The following is a 5,553-nucleotide window of genomic DNA, read 5'->3' as shown; positions in this document are numbered from 1 at the left end:
AGATGTTTAAAATCTTCTCGGTATAATAGGCTGGCAAATTTTGGCACATTCTGGTTCTCCTTCACACAGACTATATTGTGGCATGAATCTCATAACCCTGTCACAGCTAGCCTTAAAGTGAGATGTAAGAATGTTGTGTTGGAACCGGAGAGATAGAACAGCGGTGTTTGCCTTGCAAGCAGCTGATCCAGGACCAAAAGTGGTTGGTTCAAATCCTGGTGTCCCATATGGTCCCCCGTGCCTGCCAGGAGCTATTTCTGAGCAGACAGCCAGGAGTAACTCCTGAGCATTGCCAGGTGTGGCCCAAAAAAACAAAAAAGAAAAAAAAGAATGTTGTGTTTGGGGGCCGGCAAGATAGCATGGAGTTAAGGCATTTGCCTTGCATGCAGAAGGACAGTGGTTCGAATCCCGGCATCCCATATGGTCCCCTGTGCCTGCCAGGGGCAATTTCTGAGCATAGAGCCAGAAGTAACGTCTGAGCGCTGCCGGGTGTGACTCAAAAACCAAAATCCAAAAAAAAAAGAATGTTGTGTTTGTGTGTTTGCGTACTACCTCTTGTGTCTTCATTTGCAACCTTTAATATAATAATCTGGCAACTACTCTTAGGCATTTCATTGACATACACAAACACCTTTTCATCAATTTGGGGAAATATGCCTTTCTTAGGACCTCTAAAAGCATGTCTAGAGAGGTTTGTGTGTTTTAGTTTGTCTTTTAGTTTCCTACAGTCTCACAATAACTTCTCATACACTGAGAGCACTTTCTGCAGCTCTATTCTCATAATGTTCTTAATTTTAGCTTAGAGGCTGAAGAATATTTTTTTATATTTACCCATTATCAGGAATGCTTTGCTCATTATTGTATGACTACAGATGAATTATACATTTTAACTAGAATGGGAAGATGCACCTTACACTATTGTGTGACTTACTCCTGGCAATTTTGCCTGCCCCTTGAGCTCCCTTGGGCCTAAGGATCTTCCATGATGATTAAGCAGAAGCAGTGGCAACTCTTATGCAGTCAAAGATGGTCTCTCAACCTAAGAAGAAAAGCAGGAAAGTATCAGTAATTCAAACGATATCAAAGAAACATTTATGCACAATGAAACTAGTTTCCAATAGGGATCAGAATCAGCTCAGAGAGAAGATTAAAGAATCATACCCTGATCAAAGCCAATACCAAAGCAATGGCAATACCAGGTCAGACTATACTTCACTCATCATTGCATCCTGACACTACTTCACCAACAACATATTTTGCATATAAGAAAATTTAGAGGGGCCGGAGAGATAGCATGGTGGTAAGGTGCTTGCCTTTCATGCAGAAGGTCATTGGTTCGAATCCCAGCATCCCATATGGTCCCCCGAGCCTGCCAGGAGCGATTTCTGATCATAGAGCTAGGAGTAACCCCTGAGCGCAGCCCGTGTGACCCCCCCCCCCCAAAAAAAAATTTAAACAGGTCGGAGCGATGGTGCAGCAGTTGGGTGTTTGCCTTGCATGCAGCTGACCCGGAGGTACCTCAGTTCGATCCCGGCATCCCATATGGCCCCCTCACCGGTAGCGATTTCTGAGCACAGAGCCAGAAGTAACCCCTGAGAGTCACGGGGTGTGGCCCAAAAACAAACAGACAAAGAAAATTTGGGTTTACTCATAAAAAGAAAAGCGGACTTCAGTCTGGAGAGAGAGAGCAGGCATGTTTGCCTTGCATGAGGCTGACCTGGGTTTGATCCCCAGAATCCCATGTGGCCCACCCTCAGCATCTCCAGGAGTAATTTCTGAATGTAGAACCAGGAGTTATCCCTGAGCATCATCAAATATGGCCAAATAAATAAATATAAATTTTTGGGTTTTTTTGGTTTTTGGGTCACACCCAGCAGTGTTCAGGGGTTACTCCTGGCTCTATGCTCAGAAATCACTCCTGGCAGGCTCAGGGGACCATATGGGATGCCGGGATTCGAACCGCCGACTTTCTGCATGAAAAGCAAACACCTTACCTCCATTCTATCTCTACGGCCCCAATAAATATAAATTAAAAAAAAAACAAAACTTAGTTTTAGATATGTTTCAGTCTTAAGTTTTCAATAGTTTATCTTCCACTATGCTTTACTTTAAAGCAGTGCTTTCCAAAGTGGGTGATACTACTTTCTGTGGGGGCCAGAATGATCCAGGAGGAAGGTAGCAAAGCAGTTTTAAGTACAATTGGGGGAGAAGTGAAAATGATTTATTAATTTAAAGAAGCAGATTTCCAGGGAGCACTGAGTGGTCTTTTCTTTCTTATAGAGGGTTGTAGGTGAACTTAATTTTGCTAAAGTAACTCCACTCTACTAAAATTAAAATGAAATCTCAGCAAGTTTTAGGGGGAACTTATTGTTTTAAAAGTACAGAGAATGAGGCCCGGAGAGATAGCACAGCGGCATTTGCCTTGCAAGGACCAAAGGTAGTTGGTTCGAATCCCGGTGTCCCATATGGTCCCCCGTGCCTACCAGGAGCTATTTCTGAGCAGACAGCCAGGAGGAACCCGTGAGCAATGAAGGGTGTGGCCCAAAAACAAAACAAAACAAAAAAAAGTACAGAGAATGGGGCCAGAGAGATAGCATGGAGGTAAGGCATTTGCCTTGCATGCAGAAGGACAGTGGTTCGAATCCCAGCATCCCATATGGTCCCCCAAGCCTGGCAGGGGCGATTTCTGAGCGTAGAGCCAGGAGTAACCCCTGAGCACTGCCAGGGATGACTCCCCCCTCAAAAAAAAAAAGTGGGGGCCGGGCGGTGGCGCTCGAGGTAAGGTGCCTGCCTTACCTGCGCTAGCCTAGGAGACGGACCGCGGTTCGATCCCCCGGCGTCCCATATGGTCCCCCAAGCCAGGAGCGACTTCTGAGCGCATAGCCAGGAGTAACCCCTGAGCATCACCGGGTGTGGCCCAAAAACCAAAAAAAAAAAAAAAAAAAAAAAAAAAAAAAAAAAAGTACAGAGAATAGGGGCCGGAGAGATAGCAAGCATGGAGTAAGGGCATTTGCCTTGAATGCTGAAGGATGGTGGTTCGAATCCTGGCATCCCATATGGTCCCCCGAGCCTGGCAGGGGCGATTTCTGAACGTGAGCCAGGAGTAACCCTGAGCGCTGCCGGGTATGACCCTCCCCCCAAAAAAGTACAGAGAATGGGGGCCGGAGAGATAGCATGAAGGTAGGGCATTTGGCTTGCATGCTGAAGGATGGTGGTTCGAATCCCGGCATCCCATATGGTCCCCCAAGCCTGGCAGGGGCGATTTCTGAGCATAGAGCCAGGAGTAACCCTGAGCGCTGCCAGGTGTGACACCCCACTCCCCAAAAAAGAAGTACAGAGAATGGGGCTGGAGAGATAGCACAGAGGTAGGGCATTTGCCTTGCAGGTGGCTGACCCAGGACCAATGGTGGTTCAAATTCCAGCTTCCCATATGGTCCCCCAAGACTGCGATTTCTGAGCGCAGACCCAGGAGTAACCCCTGAGTGTCACCAGGTGTGACCCCCCCCCAAAAAAAGGTACAGAGAAAAACAGAAGCATTTATGGTTAAAAACTTTTACTTATAAAAGAAAAATGCAAAAAAAAAAAGGGGGGGGGGGAATCGCTCACGATCTAGAAAGGCCTTCTTCCTTTCATAGAAATCCTTTCTGGGGGCCGGGCGGTGGCGCTAAAGGTAAGGTGCCTGCCTTGCCTGCGCTAGCCTTGGACGGACTGCGGTTCAATCCCCCGGTGTCCCATATGGTCCCCCGAGCCAGGAGCAACTTCTGAGCACATAGCCAGGAGTAACCCCTGAGCGTTACTGGGTGTGGCCCAAAAACCAAAAAAAAAAAAAAAAAAAAGAAATCCTTTCTGTACTTCAATCCTACCTCTGAGTGTTCGTGGTTTTCTGCATGAAGTTCATCTCCATCAATCCAAGAAGCAGCATCTATCTTCCTCCATTGTACAATCCACTAGCATCTATTTCACTTTTTGTTAGTTTTGTTTTGGGGCCATATCTAATGATACTCAGAGGTTACTCCTGGCTCTGCTGCATTCAGAAATCACTCCTGGAGGTACTCTGAAGACCATTTGGGTTGTCAGTGATCGAACTCGAGTACCTGGTGCAAGAAGGCAAGCGCCTTATCCACTGTACTATTTCTCTGGTCCCACATCTATTTCACTTTTAATCTCAAAATATAGACATCTTACCACTGAATTCAAGATTTTTAAAAGTCAGGGGCAGAAAAGATAGCACAGCGGTAGGGCGTTCACCTTGCATGCAGCTGACCAGAACGGACCCGGTTTGACTCCAGGCATCCCATACAGTCCCCCAAGCCTGCCAGGGGCGACTTCTGAGCGCAGAGCCAGGAGTAACCCCGGGTGTGGGGCCCCCCCCAAAAAAAAACTTTAAAAGTCTAATCTCTAGCTACCTACAATCCAACTTCACTTCAGGTTTAGAGGATGAGGATAGGGTGCAAAACCCATGTGCTCCAGCCTTTTACACCTCTAATTCTCTTCTGCCACACGCACTTTATTCCACCTGCAGGGTCTTCCTCACGTCCTGTAAGCTGGAGAAAGTCTAATTATACTTAAAAAAATGTTGCTCAAAAGTCATCTCCTCTGTTAATTGGCCTCTAACTCCTTCAGTCGCCTCTTCTTTAACATCCACAGCACGTTTTCTCACCACGGCATACATCCACACTTAATTATCCATTCTTAATCCCTACCTAGCCCAAGCAATCCCCCATCATTCAGAGTTCCTAAGAAGAGTATATATATATTTTGGGGGGGGGGGTCACACCCAGCAGCGCTCAGGGGATACTTCTGGCTCTATGCTCAGAAATCGCCCCCGGCAGGCTCTGGGGACTATATGGGATGCCGGGATTCGAACCACCATCCTTCTGCATGCAAGGCAAACGCCCTACCGCTGTGCTATCTCTTGGGCTCCAAGAAGAGTCTATTTTATTTTTCATGCACGGCATTCGAAAATGGCAACTGTTACACACAACGAGGCTGAATAAAGGAAAGTTTATTTCAATAACAGAGCCTCCTTATTAGCTCTAAACTGTATTCTATAAAGCATCAGTGCAATATATATAAAGCCACTTACCTCTGATGTTTCACTAAGGTCCAAACATGTCTCAAGCGTCTCATGCCCCCACTTCATGGAGCACTGCACGACCCAGAACAAACTATGCTTCCACTGAGTGGACCCTTCAAACAGCAAGATCCAAACTCCACCAGGATCAGGAAAGACTGCGAAAAGTCATCCTGCGTGGGAAGAAGCATTAAGGCCCCAGCTAGAAATCAAACCAAAGATGCACGCAGGTGTCTGCAGTTTGCTCCGACATTCGCTCCCCAAATTCCGAAAACTCCATCCCCCCGATTCTCAAAAGGCCTATCTCGACCAGCGAAAGTACACAGATGCTTCTCTGGTCCCCCAAGATGCCGACACCAGGTTTCCATTTCTACCGCCTCGCCACCCCAGATGTCCCAACGTCCTTTGCGGCGGAACAACCAATCCCGCGGCGACCAGAGCATCACGTGGGCAGAAGTGGGAGGCGGGACATAGGCCTG

General features: G+C 47.1%; 1 non-coding gene across 1 annotated transcript; it reads right to left on the bottom strand.

Moving 5' to 3' along the window:
• Positions 1-1,131: 1,131 nt before the first annotated feature.
• On the bottom strand, positions 1,132-1,228 carry LOC126030553 (Z30 small nucleolar RNA). Its single transcript, XR_007503137.1, has one exon. It is a non-coding gene; the product is annotated as a Z30 small nucleolar RNA (small nucleolar RNA).
• Between the last annotated feature and the right edge of the window lie 4,325 nt (positions 1,229-5,553).

Source organism: Suncus etruscus, chromosome 1, assembly GCF_024139225.1.
Source record: "Suncus etruscus isolate mSunEtr1 chromosome 1, mSunEtr1.pri.cur, whole genome shotgun sequence".
NCBI classification, from domain to species: Eukaryota; Metazoa; Chordata; class Mammalia; order Eulipotyphla; family Soricidae; genus Suncus; species Suncus etruscus.
The sequence above is the reverse complement of the archived record's forward strand: the minus strand, read 5'-3'. Positions and strand labels throughout refer to the sequence as shown.